Source organism: Leuciscus leuciscus (assembly GCF_965113295.1).
Source record: "Leuciscus leuciscus genome assembly, chromosome: 16".
In the NCBI taxonomy this organism is placed as follows: domain Eukaryota; kingdom Metazoa; phylum Chordata; class Actinopteri; order Cypriniformes; family Leuciscidae; genus Leuciscus; species Leuciscus leuciscus.
The window spans coordinates 26867959-26884624 of record NC_138740.1 but is presented as its reverse complement, the minus strand read 5'-3'; the positions used below and the strand labels follow the sequence as shown (position 1 = coordinate 26884624).

The 16666-nt window shown below is 37.7% G+C and overlaps 1 protein-coding gene and 1 long non-coding RNA gene across 7 annotated transcripts in view; one reads left to right on the top strand and one right to left on the bottom strand.

The window, feature by feature from the left end:
• The window catches only part of LOC309477284, a 347071-nt gene that overhangs the window by 140320 nt on the left and 190085 nt on the right, over window positions 1-16666 (top strand). The gene's annotated exons all lie outside the window — the stretch shown is intronic.
• unc5da (unc-5 netrin receptor Da) overlaps window positions 1-16666 on the bottom strand; it is a 225137-nt gene that overhangs the window by 130196 nt on the left and 78275 nt on the right. Inside the window, exon 2 of one of the 6 annotated variants that reach the window (XM_082140474.1) lies at window positions 7903-8144. The exons of the other annotated variants lie outside the window; for them this stretch is intronic. The gene's annotated coding sequence lies outside the window, so the exon portion shown is untranslated. The remainder of the gene's footprint in view (window positions 1-7902; window positions 8145-16666) is intronic. 6 annotated transcript variants of the gene reach the window in all.

Below are 16666 nucleotides of genomic sequence, written 5' to 3'. Positions count from 1 at the left end.
GCTGCTATGTAGTTTTAAGAAATGGTTATGGGTAGGTTTAGGGGTAGGAGTAGGATTAGCTGCTCAAAATATCTTTTAATACTATATTGTTAATAAAACTGCCATTTCCCTACAGCTCTGGCCATTACGTTTTATCCTTTTTATATTCTGTGTAAAATTGGTATGTCTTGGTTTGGGAGAAGGGTTAAGGGATCTTACATTTATCTATAAAACGGTAAAAGGTAAATTACACAGATATCTTTATGATATGAAAGATTCGTAAATATTTAACGTTTTGTAGCTGTAAAATCTTAATAATGTTACGTTTAAATGTTGCAGATACGTCCATATCATTCGTTTCAGCATCTATCCAAACATACAAAACTCTTTCAGAAGATATGTCAAACACGGGAAGCCGGAAAATTCCGTCAATGGGGTTGAAGCGTTAATATACACCTTGTATCTAATAGGCCTACTCATGGAAAATACCAATAATTGAGTGTGCTGTAAATAGAATTTTCATCCTCTCTCATTTTTCCTTTCCTCTGCTTTCTTTTACTCACAGTTCCCTCACCGTGAGCAACAGTACATCTCCATTCCACTCCAACCTTTTATATTCTCTGTTTTCAAAATCTCCCATTCCTCCTATTTTGCTTCCAGGAAGTTCCATTAGACACTGCAGGGCCCCGTTTCCCCCTCTCACCATCTTCCGTTTCTGTATTTAGCCTTCTCTTTCTCCTCGCTTCTATTCCTCCGCTTCACTCCTGACCACTGACTACTCGCAGGATGCCAGGAAGAGACTGCCACCATATGCCGACAGCCGCATTAAAACAATGTTAATTAACAAATGCCACCAGAACAACATCTGTAAAAATGGCCTTTCTAAATTTGCCAACACTTTTAAACAATTAATTTCAGAATTAATTACAGTATCACATTTGAACATATGTCGCTTGTGCATGGCCAATTAAAGAATTGCTAGATTTGGAAACCGAGGGCACTGGTAGGAACTGACAGACGCCTCGTTGTCCAACCGAGTCCCACAAGCTACTGACATTAGTCACCGCAAAAGCGCTGAATGATTTGACAAGGCAGAGCTGATGGTACATTTATTATGGGAAAAAATACAGTAATTATGTGGGAAATAGACAAGAGGATACATGGTGCACGACGTCTTGATGCCAAGGTTTGGGCGGCTTACTGGCCCAAATCAAATCACACTATATTCAGGTCCCTCTCAAGTCACGCTCTTTGACGGAGGTCAACTTGAACGTGGATGGAATGGGAAGTATACGTTAGTACTGAGGTGAAACTGAGCACTCGAGAAGTTATTTTGAACTAAAACAGAAGGGCCAAATCAGAGCGTGGGCACTTTGAGGAAGTGAATGTGACACATGGGCTGGTTGCTATTAGAGGGACGTGTTTGTAAAGTACGCACTCAGCAGGTGGCTCTGGATGAAGTAGGGTATGACAAAAGCACAGGAACAGAAGTATGCACTCAGCAGGTCAATACGAGGGCATACATTAGCATGGGGACAGCAGTATGTACTCTGCAGATGGTTAGGAGTGGTGTAGGATACGAGGAAAGTGAATAACAGCGGATCCATTTTTTTTACAGGTATCGTAAAAAAATGTATGCTAGCGTGTGTCTCCATCTGATTGCCACCCCTGAGCTGTCCTTTTTAATTACCCCAAAGGAGTTTAGAGATGGTCATCATATACAGTACACACAAGAAGCAATAAAGTGTGTTCATGTGCATGTTGTGTGTTATGTGGAATTTGGAACAAAGCCAATAAACAGTTCCATTTAGTCTGCTGTGCTTTCCTTCATTGTCTATTCATAGATCTAATTAAGACTTTCTTGCTTCCTTTCTTTTATGTAAGTGCCGTGTTTTCAGGAGTGGAAATTAGGCCTTTGCTAAATTAATATCATAAGTGCTCAAGCAGCTATGATCAAGCGTCCTATTAGAGTGGGCTCAATTAGATGCGTGCAAATATTTTTCTTGCAGTCGATTGCCTTTAAATGGGTGATTTTCCATTTTGCATTTCCAGCCAGTTGACAAATAACACATCCCACCTGTTCCCTAATTCGCTATGTTAAATATGACAATGTCCTCTCTCTCCGTCTCGCCGGTGTGTGATTAGTCCATGGTGCAACTAACAAAGATATGAAAAATCGCAACGTTACAGTCCAAATAGGCTTTTAAAAAGGCTACACAAAGCTCTTTCAGTGCCAATGTCATCAATCAGCTTTAGTAGAGGCATTACAGACGAAAAGACTCAAAACACTTCAAAACGTCTTGAAAAACAGGACAGTTTAATGATGTCCATGTCTGAAAATAAATGTCACCATTAAAAATAACTGCTAAGTAATTCAAGCTAAAATATTTAATAATAAAATGATTAAATAATAAACTTTGAAAAAATTATAAAATAATAATAATAATATAGAAAATGTGTGTGTTGCAAATCTCACGTTATGATACTGGGGTAGTTTTTAACATGTTGCTATGTGATTGCTAGGGCATTACTCAGTAGTTTCTTGCATTTTTTAGGTGGCTGCTTACTATCAGAGCCCCTAAAGGGACATAGTGGTAAAGAAAAAAAGAAAGAAAAAAAGAAAGAAATGGTAGGGATAAATATATTTAAAAACATTTTCAACAGAAAATTTGCATTTGCTCACAAAGCTTTTTTGTTCTTTGTAAAACTTTTCCAAGGGAACGCAGAGGTTTTGCAAGGGAACGCAAAGTTTCTTGGGGGAACACAAAACATTTTGAGAGAACCCAAAAGCATTGACATTTAATATTTAGGGGCTCTGTACTTACTGGCCAGAAAAAAAAAGAAAAAAAACAGTAACACTTCAGTGTATGGTTCAATTCTTACTATTAACTAGGCTAGCTGCGTATTAGCATGCATAAGACATTGGCTGTTTATTAGTACTTATTATTAAGCACATATTAATGGCTGTTTCTGCATGACCATATTCAACATCCCTTAATCCTACCCAATATCTAATCTTAACAGGTACCTCACTAACTATTAATCAGCAGTGATTCAGAGTTTATTGAAGCAAAAGTCATAGTTAATAGTTAGTTAATAGTGAGAATTGGACTGTGTGACCAAAAAAGTGTGTATATATATATATATATATATATATATATTAGTCACTTTTGTTGCGTGATTAATCGTACACTTATCATGAAATTAAGTATACACTATTTATCTTGTTCAACACATTCATTTTGTCATCTTTTGCTATATCCAGCAGAGTAAACAATCAGATTGAAGGCCGATTCTCGCTTTTTTTCAAGCATCAAGGAACCTTGGAGAAGGACACCAAATAACCAAGATACCAAATTATATAAAAAGTACATATAATTCTATAATAAATGTATGCACACCAAAGCAAAAAAAAAAAAAAAACCTTTACAGAATTCACAGTGTATGTGTACAGAGCATGGTACGGAGCAACAACAAAGAGCTTGTTTTCATTTTAGACGAGTCAAGCTGCAATACCGAACAGGACCACATGGAGGCCCAAAATTAAAACGCCTTGACTTGACTGCATAAACCTACGATTACTAAACATAGCAACGTACCCATGACAAATCAAACATTAGCCTATCTTGAGAGTGTGGAAACAACGCGAATGTACTGAAATGTGTCTGTACATAAATGCAGCGTGCGATCAGTGATTGAGAGGTTTGTAGTTTGTGCATCAATATAACAGACTCTCACACGCTTACTGTACAACTCCTGTATACGTCACCGAAATCGCGCTCTTCAGAAACAATCACAGAATATGACATAGCTTGTGTTTTAAAGCAAAGCACACACTGGAATTAATAATTCAGTAAAAACGCAATGTGAGTCTATTCTCTCGTCTCTTATATCTCTGATGTAATCAGCCTGGCCTTCTTTACATTAGCGCTGTTTTGGACAAATTGTTTGAATGAATTTGAATACTGGACCACTGAAAACTTTCCCAGAGTTTAACGGCTTAAAATGTCTGATCACAACCAGAGAAGCAGAATCGGGTTAAAGGGTTAGTATGGAAATATCCTCCTACCAGAGTTACAGGTTCTTGTAGATGCTCGGTGTGATAACTTCTAAGATCATCTAACTGCGTGACGTAATTTACATTAATGACGCAGTTTTTGTTTTCCACTAATAATACAAAATATTCCACTAATAAAAGTGTTTGTCAGAGTGAAAATGTCAATGATGTTTTAGAATGATGTTTTAGACATTAATGTTCACACATTACCATAATCATTACTCACATAAAGAAAAAATGTATTAGCTTACATGAAAAAGGTAAAAAGGAAAACGTTGAGAAAAACAACAAAGTATCTAATTTAAACAATCGCAGAGCTCTGTTCTCATACTGAGTATGTGACAGCACATCCAGGAGAAGTGGATAGGATGGAGGTGGAGAGAGGAGTTGAGCTTCTGATAGAATGCGTTTTTTTTTTCCTTTCTGTGACTTCCTCTAAGGAGATTGCTGAGGGTGTGTGTGTGTGTGTGTGTGTGTGTGTGTGTGTGTGTGTGTGTGTGTGTGTGTGTGTGTGTGTGTGTGTGTGTGTGTGCATGTAGGAAACACACAGTACTGTCAGTCAATACAACCATCAGCTCCTCCACTCTCCCTCGAAGCAAGAGTTTATTTCCTGTCCCAGCTACAATATGTCATGCCTTAAAGAGTTAGTTCACCCAAAAATGAAAATTCCGCTTCTGGGTTGTACGTCAGAACGTAGGCTCACTATTGGCCAGCATCACACATATGACCAGCGTCGCCCTAGTGAGCCTACGTTCTGACGTAGTAGTCACTTGGACTATATTAACGATGTCTTTACTAACTTTTCTGGGATGGCAGATATCGATAACCTAGCAGCCTATGAAGGAGTGAGCCAGCTCTCAGATTTCATCAAAATATCTTATTTTGTGTTCCGAAGATGAACGAAAGTCTTACGGGGTTGGAACAACATGAGGGTGAGTAATTGCTGACAGAATTTTCATTTTTGGGTGAACTAACCCTTTAATGAGAAACCTCATAGCAGGATCACTGGATCTTTGGTAAGTTGTAAGTAACACTTAAACGATTATCAGTTTAAACTAAAGGTTGGACTCGATGAGTTTTATTGCTCATGCCTCATGTTTTTTTGTTGAAAATATGGGAAAAACTGAACGGTCTTGAGACACGTTTATTTAAATTGTAACGTACCTTAAGATCATTAAGGTCATGCCTAAAACCCTGAAAGACATGCTAGACTTGTGGATGGTCAAAGTCATCCACATGTTTACAAAGAAAACCAACAGAAAAGTAGCTCAGTGGAGTGCAAAAAAGTACTGTGTGAACAGCCCCATGCCGTTCCAAAGCTGAATGACTTGTAATACAAAAGGACGTTTGTTTTGAAGAATGACCAAAATGTAGTTCCTTTGTCCTGCATCTCATTTGTTCTTCTGCATATTCAAACTGTGCATATCTCAATTAGTTATGAAACACACAGGGACCAAACAAGAGAGCTGCACAAATTACATTTTAAGCAAATTATGAATTTCAGTTTGTTCTTCACACACTTTATTTTGTGTGTGTGTGGGGGCGGGGGTGGGGGGTGGGAATCTGACAGCTCCTGAACATTCTTCAAAGAAAGTCACACAGGGTTGGATCAAAATGAGGGTGACTAACTGTTTCTGAAGAAATAACCTAAGAGAAGGGAACACAACGCTTCAGGAAAATGGAGGGAGAAGCACGCCTGTGGCCTCGAATGCTCATATTTGTGCACCAGCTCCCCTCTATGCTCCAGTGGAGAAAGGGTGTCTGTTCAGCATGACTGGCTCAGACTGACCAATCACCTCACTCTGTGTCTCCGTGTCCTCTGGGATCCTTGCCGGGGCCCCAGCTTTGTGTCAAAGATAAATTGCGGCTCTGATTGACCACTGAAGGGAGGTTTTTACAAAGTCTGATTTGCTATTCATCAAAGCCTGCAACATTCACTCTCTCTCTCTCTCCCATGGCCGTCTCTGGTTTCTTTCTCCTTTCCAGTCAGTTTTTTTTTTCAATTATCTATCTATCTCTCACAAACTATCTCCATTTTCATTTCTAGTCCTTCATTCTTTTTTTTTCTTCCTTCAGAATGTGTCCTAACCTCTTGTCTGAGGTGCTTCTGTCCCATTTCTCTCTTAACTTTTCCTTTTAATGTTCATCTCAAGAGCCTCTCTACTACCGGCATCACAAACACAAAAAAACAAACAAACTAATTAACTGTCCCCCATTCCACACTGCAGTGAATAAGCACTGATGACGGAGAGTTTCCTCTGTTTGCCAAAGACGGGCATAAATCTCAGCTAGTCAGAAATGCTTATACTGCAAACTCTCTAATGACTGTCGTTTGGAAAAAGATTACAGGGCACCTGTCTGAAACCCCCGCAAAAAAAGCCGCTGAGGGAGCCTCGCCGTAAAGCCTAATCATCACTTACACAGCCAGCTGTGCGTTCCATTAGATCATTTAATACACCAGAAAGTAAATAAATGAGAACTCAAATAAATAAATAACAAACATTTGTTCTGCGCTGCTGGACGCCATGTTGAGTGTCACAGTCTTAGCCTGGATATTTCCATCAAGCGTTTGGGACAACATTACTGCGGTCACAGAGCTGCCAGTGTAAAGGAATATCCGCTCATTATTTACTACACACTCTTCTCAATATAATGAAAGTGTAAAAGGAATGGGTCTTCAAAACAGATACAAAAGCAACATAAAAGTATCATGAAATATGACTTGTACATTACTTTCCAATTGCATATGGTGGCCTTGTTTATTTATTTATTTATATTTGCCAGGATTCATAATATATACGCTAGGTTATTGGCTGACATGAGGTTTATTATCATTATTTATTGGTAGATATGGAACATATTTAGACAGATATTTGAAATTTGTGTATGCATGCTCATTTTTATGTTTAGATTACCTCTATTTTTGTATGACACTATCTTAAATGTTCAATTTTAAAATGTAATAATACTATTTAATGAAATCTTTAATGAATATCAAATTTTCAGACTGTTTTAATGTTGTGATGTCCAAATTCACTTTTTAACAGTTTCTAAATGGGAATACATTTTAGAATATAATTTATATGTACTGTGTGTGTATATATATATATATATATATATATATATATATATATATATATATATATATATAGACCATAACATGAAAAGCAAGTTATCACTTATATTTTCGTTATGGACAGAATTTTTCTATCAGCGCATCCCTAGTGATTGATGCTAGCAAATTCTTCAAATATTCATCAAGTGTTCCCTGATATAAATAAAGATTGGGATGAAGATAAGGAAATAATGACAGACTTTAAATTTTTTGCCTGAAATATTCCTTTGAGAATGACAGAAACTAGCACCTAAACGTCTATAACGGCAGTGCACTACCTCACAGCGAGATGAACAATAGCCAAATGGAGACGTTAATGAGCACACACTGTAAACTGATGCGCTCTTACAACAGCTGAGGATGCAGTCAAAACAGTTCTGATTTATGGATGCTCCCAGTATTGCCGTAATGAAGCACTTTCTGTCTTTTCACGTTAAGCATGATAGTATATCAGCGGGGTCTGTTATGACCTAGTTGTCAGTTACGTAACAGACCCTGCTGATATATTATTGCTATGAGTTTTGACTTTCATATGTTTCAAATCCTAGCAGTCATTTTAAATGTATGGAACACAGCATCAGACTGTTTTAACAAATCACACAAACTTACTACTTCAGACATTACCAAGCCACGATTTCAAATCTCTTCTGTCAACACATTTGCATACTCAACAGCCATCAAAGAATGGCATAATCACCAGAATCCAGGTTCTAAAAAAAAAATTAAAAAAAAATTTGATCTCCAGACAGACCTGCTGGAAGTAACAGGCGGATGGGACGGGACGGAATGGGATGGGATAGCTGCCGTCAGTGCTTGAGACAGGATTGTGCTGGTCAGCCTGATCCCTCATGGCCAGTTCACCCCAGGGAGTGAAGCAGTCACGGCTGAGAAGAGCGAGCCACAGCACAACAGTGGATTATTAGACACAGAGTCAGAGTCCAAAGGCCCCAGTCCACAGAGGACAGAAATAGACACCAAACTACTGCAGCGGATCTGAGAGAGAGAGTGACAGGAATCATAATGATGAAGATAAGAATGCAGATATTTGAATGATGATGATGATGAATAGGGTGAAGTTCTATAAACTATGATAAAGATAATTGTGATGATGATGATGATGATGATAAAGATTTTTCAACAATAATGATGAAGATGAGGAGGAGGTGGTGGAGGAAGATAAGTGGGATGTGATCAGAATTACTATTAACAATGATGAAGATGAAGGTAGGAAACTTGAAATATTTTTCAATAATAACAACAATGAAGATGATTATGAGAATATTATTATAATAAAGACATTTAATGATGATGAGGAGGAGGCGGATTTGTGATATAAACCGAATCCAGATATGGATTGATCATGATCAGAATGAAGATTTTTCAATGATGATGAGGATTAAAATTATTGATGATGATGACTGTGGTGATTGAGGAGGATGAAAATCAGAATATCGTAATTCTGATCATTCTCATAATTAACATTCTTAAGATATATCAACAATGATGATGATAATGAAGATACTTTACCAATGATGCTTGTGGTGATGAAGATGATGATGATACTTTAACAATGATGATTGTTCTGATCTACATCTTCATCATCACCACCACAAAGACATTTTGGAAATGAAGATAATGACAGTCAGCACCAATACCAACGACAATGATGATGATGATGAAGATGAAAACTAAGATTTTTCTACAAAACAAAATTGAGAAATGCACATCAAAAACACACCCACACCCAGAATAAAACAAGTCTGTGTTTGTGGATTTTCAACAGTCGTAGGAGTAATTGAAGCAGCAGTAAGTTTAGCACAAGCGTGAGCTCCAGAAGACATCCAGAAGTGTGTGGGAGTGAGGAAAAGAGTGCTGTGTCACAAACTTTCAAACGCAATCAGAGGTCGCCATTAATTGAAGGCAGCAGGCTATTAGTTACAGTGGCAGTGTAAGTAGTGAAATTACTTTTGAACTTCTGAAGTATACATTGACTGCGCTAATCGCTGGGGAGTCATTGGTAATTTCCACAGAAACTGCAGCTGATAACCATGAAATACTTGGTAGAGACGCTGTGTATCAAAATATTCAGTATTTCATATAGCTTGATGGAAAATTGGACTGCACTCTGGGATACGGGTTACTCACAAATTAAATTTTCTGGTCGTTAAAAAGCAATTCCAAAAAAAAAGAGAAAAAAAAGGTGGGGGGCAACAGTCATCAAAAACTCTGGGATAATTGTTATTCATTGAAGCTTTGAGAATACAATTGAATGTTTAACTGACGAGTCGTTGCCATGGTGCCATTCATGTTGAGAAAGAACCCAATCCTCTGGCTCAGTGTGGAATGAAGCTTTTGCCAGTGAGTGGAGAGAGGGGAATGGCGTGGGAATTGATTCATTGCTATTTAGATCAACATTATTTACACTGGTGAATGCTGCCAATGGCCATGGTTCACATCCAAAATAGATCGGTTCTATAGAACATTTAGTGCTGGATCGTGACAGCCACAGGATTGTGTCGTCTTCAGTGAGAAATGTTTTCCCTGCATTTTTACAGTGGTAAGGAAGCCATCACAATGCCTCTGCTGTGACTGACAGGAAGGTTTGTGGTTAAGAAGTTATGATTGATATGCAACGCTTGAGTTTTCAAACACCTCATGGGCCAAACTTTTACATGCCGACAATGCAGGCAAAAAATAACACCTGAAATAGATATAGGCCTAAAGCTTGTTAAAGAAATGTTCTAAGTTAAATACAAGTTCCATACAATGAAAGTAATGGGGTGGTTTTGGACCCCATTAGCTTTCATTATATGGACAAAAATAGTTGCAGTTACAGTTGGGGGTCCAAAGAAGAAAAAGTCATACATGTTTGAAACTATGAAAGTGAGAAATTGATGGCAGCATTTGCTTAAATTTTGGGGTGAATTATACCTTGAAGCTCAATCAACAGATTAAACCACAAAAACAAAAATGTGTGTTTACCGTAATGCAGTTAAAATGTTAATTCACCACCTAGAGCAGTAGTTCTACTGCTAAAAGTATGATTTACACAACAATGACACTTTTTTGGCCTTTTTGCCATTTCATTGATGAAGACAGTCAGAGAAGAGGCAGGCAATGAGCAAACATCAATTGTAAGTACATTACTGTGCACATGAGAGATTATCTCAATAAAACTTAACTTGTTTTGAACCCAGAACGTTCATTGTAGGATCGAGCCGCTGAGGTTCAGGTCAACTTAATTTAAAGGTCATGATAAATCAAGTTAAAATGAAAAAAGTCTGCAGTAGAAAACAGCTGTCTGACTTCAATGAGGGTCTTAATGCAAATTATATCTCAGGCTGACTTGACGCATCTTAAGAAGTCTAAACATAAGAAGGCTTCAATTATGATTTTCAAGCAATACCATAATGACTTTATACTTTTCACAGGCTAGTTTCACATCTTAGAGAAAATTAATTCCTCGTTCTCTTTTTTTCTCCCCATGTTTCTAAATTTATTACAAAGGTTAAAGACTGATTGCAAAAGTCAACCAATCTAATGTCTTAATTAGCTATGTACACTGTGCTAAATTCATTTCAAGATTTAAAGTGCTAAGCTCGTTTTCATGTTCACTTTTTATGCACACTGCAAATCAAGAGTAGGTCAAGTTGTTAAACATCCTACAGCTTATGCTCTGAAGAAAAAGAAATAGAATTAATGTCTTGTTATATTTATATGCTTTAAGTTCATCACATTTGCTCCAACGTACTCTCTAAAGTGAGCAAGATTAAATTGTACTCTTGCTCTGTGCTGTACTTACAACACAGTACATCAATAAAAAAAATTCTTCCACTCCTCATTAGTATCTGTCAAAACAGCAGAAAACCATCAAGATGCATTTACTATATTGATGACTATACTGATTTGAGAAGCAATGCATGGCGGGATATTAATATTTAAGCCATCATAATCCAACAACATCTTCTTCCAACAAAATGCAGCAATGTACTGTATCTAGCAGGATGTTTAAAGCCAATCAGAGCTATTCATTATTCCAAGCACTAATAGTAGTATCCAGTCGCCTTGATGAAATTAGTTAGGTAAAACACATACATTGCAAGGTCACGCATTTGAGATCTTAGAATATTAACCAAGGTCTCCAGTGGAGGAAAAGCTTACATAAAGTTAATTAAACTTTCATAGCAATCATTTATATTTCATAGAGCTGGTTGTAAGATCTGCTGCTGCAATTACCAAGGGTGAATGATACTACTGAATGAGAAGAGGGTTGAGTGTTTATTTAACAATTTTACTCTAAAACATACTAGCCTTACACCGGAGCGACAGCTGGCTGCTGTGCCGGGTCTTCTGTACACAGCTGTCTTCCTATATGCTTGGGTCAATGAAATAAGTTTGTAATAAAAAAAATATTTTTTAAAGTGTGTTTTAAAAGCTTAAAACACACATGCTTTTTTTTATGTTGGTTTTATATGCTTTAGGGAAAAAAAAGCTATTTTCAAGAAAAGTCTGTTGGATTACTCTAAAAAGTTATGTAGTGTTTCAGTAATGTAACAAGTTTTTTTGTTTTTTTTTTTATATTTAAAATATAAAAAAAGAAACTGAGGATCCACACCATTTGACATTTTACAATGCTGGGTTGTTGCTGCATTTTTGGGGTGCTGTAGTAACTGAGTTCATGTTGACAACTTTGAGTGGCATGAATATAATGCAGTATACCGATGGTTGAAAAAAAAATTACTATGACTAGATACCAAAGAACCGGGAAACTACTGTATTCGAGTTTATCATTTGTGGTGTGCATTGGGGTGTTTAAATCACGGCAGTAAAATAACCACAATTCTTAAAGAATTAATAAAGAGAATTAGTCCTTACTCAGATTATTGGAAATAAATCACATTATTGGTGCACACGCAGTCATTGACTCACCTACGTCCAGCTTACAACCGCCTTGTTCCAGGAATCTGATCCCCAGATTTCTCTTGGACTCATTGTTTATTGGGCACACGACACAGAGAGTGAGTTTTATTCACGGACCTCATTATACACAGAGCCGTTTTTCCCGCCTGCTGCATCACCATTACTGTAATTAATGGTGTAGCAGATTCCTCTGTCACCCATCTCCCCTGCTCTAGTCTGAGCCTGGCGTCTCTTAAGAGCCCATGCTGCTGACTCATCTGCTCCACCATCAGCCGGGTTGGAGGGTGGCAGGGAAAAAAAATCATCTTAGACCTGCAGCTAATTTCAATAGGGTTGATATATTTCTACAACTCGCAGCCTGGCACTTTAATAAGGGATGGCTATAATCAAAAGACAGGCGAGAAAAAAGAAAGAGGAAAGAAATTTTCCCCTCGCCTTTCCTCTTCTGAATTGTTCCCCGTCACCGCAACAGTGGAATGGCCAACAGCCATAATTTTGAGGACAATTACGAAGAATGTATGGCAAACGCCGCCCTCTCGCCTGCTACAGCGACATGTAGGTGACAAACTGGCTGTTTACCGATGCTAGTGTTATTTTTTTGCTGGGTAAACATGATTTTACCGGGCCGGCCGGACTGGACGAGCATGCAATAGGAGCTTGATGTAGTGCCCGCCTTCCTGGGAAGAGGTGATGAAGTCTGGCCCCATTCCTCAAGTGCTAATATCCTCTGCTTTGCCTTGTGAAAAACAAACGATGGCGAGGGTCGTGTTCGGAACAGGCCATTTTGCCTCTCAATCTTGATGTTTTTATTTTACAATGTCCCTTATGTTTTCCATTGCGCCCTATTTTTTTCCTATCTTTTATGGTTTATTGACAGTACTCCTGCCCTGAAACAGTAAACACGTCAGCTGAGGGGGAAATCGATGCAGGGGCCCAACACCGAGAACAAACTATATAACCACGAAGGATCGAATGAAGGGCAGTTCTGTGACACACGCACCCACACCTCTTAAACATGGATGACTGGTTTTAAAGGTTGGGAAATCTGTGCCAGACGTCAACGTCGTGGTTTATTTATTTCTCCCTCCCTCACCTTTATTTCCTTTTCAGTCCTCTACCTCACCTCTTTTAGTATTAACACATTCTTCCAGACAGGCCCGGTTCAACAGGAACCTCAAACACAAGCAAGAGCATCCTCAGTTGATACTGTAATAATATATTGCAAAAACAGATTTGGCAAACTCTCCAGTGCATATTTGTGTTTGCGCTCTAGTGAACGTCAAATGCATCTATTTACAACATGTTTTTGTAGCTTTGAGCAATGTAACCAATCACAGACATAGTTGTTGATCTCTTGCACACAATGGCCAATCAGAGGTGTTTAGGTTAGTCAGAATCCACTCACCGCTCAAAATGCCAGAGCTCATTCAGTGCTGAGTTATGCAGGCTCGCTAAACCTCTCACATAGGAAGAACAGACATGCCAACTAGTTACTGACCTGATGCAGACACACATCTGAAGCGGAATGATATCATCTTGGTCTGGAGCGAGGTTTAGCCTACGTGAAGTAACGTCACGTGAAAATAAGCGGGGCAGACACAATGAAATTAAGAGGTTTATTGTGCATTGTTGGTAGCTTCACTGATTATAACGGAACTTTGTGAGATCGCGATGAACTAACAAAGCAACAGTGTTTGTAGCGATTGTAGCCATCTTGGCTTGCTTTAGAGGCTACAGTTTATATAATCCATTGAATAAAACTATTGGTTTTCATGCTGCGAAGAGGACTGATGGCCAATGCATGCTGCAAAGTTTCGGAAGTGACATCTACATATAAATGCTGGATTCACTCTGCACGGGACAGAAATATGACATGTTAAAATAGTAACAGATTAAAGCAATGTAAAGCAGCTGCAGCTCGTCTGTATGGGCACCAAAATATGTATCCAAACATAGGTCTACATACAGTACACTGAATTAATAAAAAATTATAAATGTGTTCAGCATTCTGCAACAAATATTTTTGGATTTTCTAGACTATTTTAAGTCATAAAGTAAGCAGGATATATAAAAATTCAGCGCCTGGATTCGGCAGGCATGTATTCATGATACTAGTGGGGCAGCCGGTCTCGGAGCCCCTCCCTAGTTCAACAGCGCCCCACAAATTTCCAATATAAATCTGTGGCGAAAAAAAGGAACTGCAGCGCACTCTCATAGAGAGCCATTGGGGCAGATTTCTGGCTGCCCCACTTATTTCCACGTGACGTTACTTCACGTAGGCTAAATCTCGCTCCAGACCAAGATGATATCAGTCCGCTTCAGATATGTGTCTGCATCAGGTCAGTAACTAGTTGGCATGTCTGTTCTTCCTATGTGGAGTAGCTAGTAAACAAGTATAAACCCTTTGGTTTAAACGTGATCATGTGAATAGCTTTTATATATAGTTCTGTTGTGTTTGTTTTATGTTTGTTCTGAAATTAAACATGACTTTCTCCTCACTGGAATTCCTAACTTGCAACATTCAGATGCAATAAATACTACATTAAGGCAATTTTAAGATGGCATTCTATGCTTTTGTCGTGTATACTAAAGTCTGTCAATCATCATTAGAGTGCCACCCTCAGGCTGAATAACGCAAGGACATTAGAATTCTGACAAAAGTGTGTCTGATGTGTTCAGCGATTAGAATATACTTGTATATAATTAGACTTGTAGATAATCTTAAATGTCTCACTGTACACCGCTATCTAGAAAAGTTAGACATCTGTCCATTACTAGAGCACCCTTAGTTATTTCAGAAGATATTCTTAGCACTGATATTCTCAGTGATTTGATTTTGGAACAGGGCCTGCCTCCTGAACGACCTTTTGTGACAGTCACATGTATCTGACACCTTAAAAGACATTTCCGACTGATCATGCACCCTATTGAATCAGACATCACGCATGGCAGCCACTATGGGGCTTGTGTGAAGTTGCCAGGCTTTGTCACGACTGGCCGACAGCATTGACAAATTCTGTTTATCTGAGGTCATGCGATTACAAGGTCACCCGTCGGAGTTGATTCCACTCAAGCTGAACAAATGCAAGACCTGTGATGGCACGAAACAATGCAATACAAAGAATAACAGTTATATTTACAGTTGCCCCAGTAGCACCAAAGTGACAGAACAAAGTTCCTCCCTCAAAATGCCCGCACACCCCCGCAATGCTATCTCAACCACTAAAATGGTACGCACGGAAATCCTTGACTAAAACAGGCATTGTGGGTAGAGGCCAGCAGTGTTATTATAACCGTAAACAAACAGGTATCGATCTCATCTAGAGGATAGGCAGAAGTCAGCAACTTTATCAACACCACAGAGAACAGGAGAGATGCAGGGAGTATCAGTGCACAAGAAAAATTAAATTGCATTTTGATGATGGATGCACCTGCCTTTGAATAACAAACACCATCAACAACAACAGGCCAGAGAGAGAGCGGCAAAACAACAAAAGTGCAACAACTGAAAAGAAAATGGAGTGATGGTAATGCTAATAACACAGGCACAGATTCTTCAGATATGGGACAAGATGTGTAATGGTTGCAAACATAAAAGCATACTAAATGTATCTATTTGTAATTACTACTGCTAAATATTAATGTACAAATAACTTTACTGTACTATACTGTTATTAAACAACTTTACTGTACAGTACTGTATTTTTGCAGCCTTGGTAAGAATTCCAATAAACATACAGTAAAAATGTATATAATGTACAATCTTTATAATATTTATCTCCAGTGCTGAATGATCCTTCAGAAATCCAAATATTTTTTCTTATTAATGTTGAAAACTATTTTAATATTTTGTGGTAACCGTGATACATTTAATTTCAGCATTCTTTGAATAGAAAGTTCAAAAGAACCACATTTATTTGATATAGAAATACTTTGTAACATTATAAATGTCTTTACTGTCACTTTTGATTAATGTTATGTGTCCTTGTTGAACAAATTAATTACTTTCTTAAAAAAAAAGACTTACTGACCACAAACTTTTGAACGGTAGTGTCTATCTATCTATCTATCTATCTATCTATCTATCTATCCACATTATATATATATATATATATATATATATATATATATATATATATATATATATGAAGAGTTCAGATGCAAAAGCCTCTAAGTGCCATCTGAAATTTTCTTCTAGAATGATCATTTTCATCAAGCTCGTATATTTAAGTTCAGTAATTTCACTTAAATAGCAATGAAAATTACCTATTAATTGTCATTTAAGTTAAATTACTGAACTTAAATATATGAGCTTGATAAAAATGATCATTCTAGAAGAAAATTTCAGATGGCACTTAGAGGCTTTTGCATCTGAACTCTTCATATATATATATATATATTCGCTATCAACATTATTTGTTATTTGTAAGCATTTGCACTTCAATTTCAATCATTTTCTGTCAACCATCAAGGTCAAACATTGTCTTATTTTCTTTGCCACAATCATGAAAACTGAACTCATAATGCAAGTCCTGAATCCTGTTGGTGAGAAATTCCACCTCATGAGATATGATACTTCTATAACCTTTCTATTT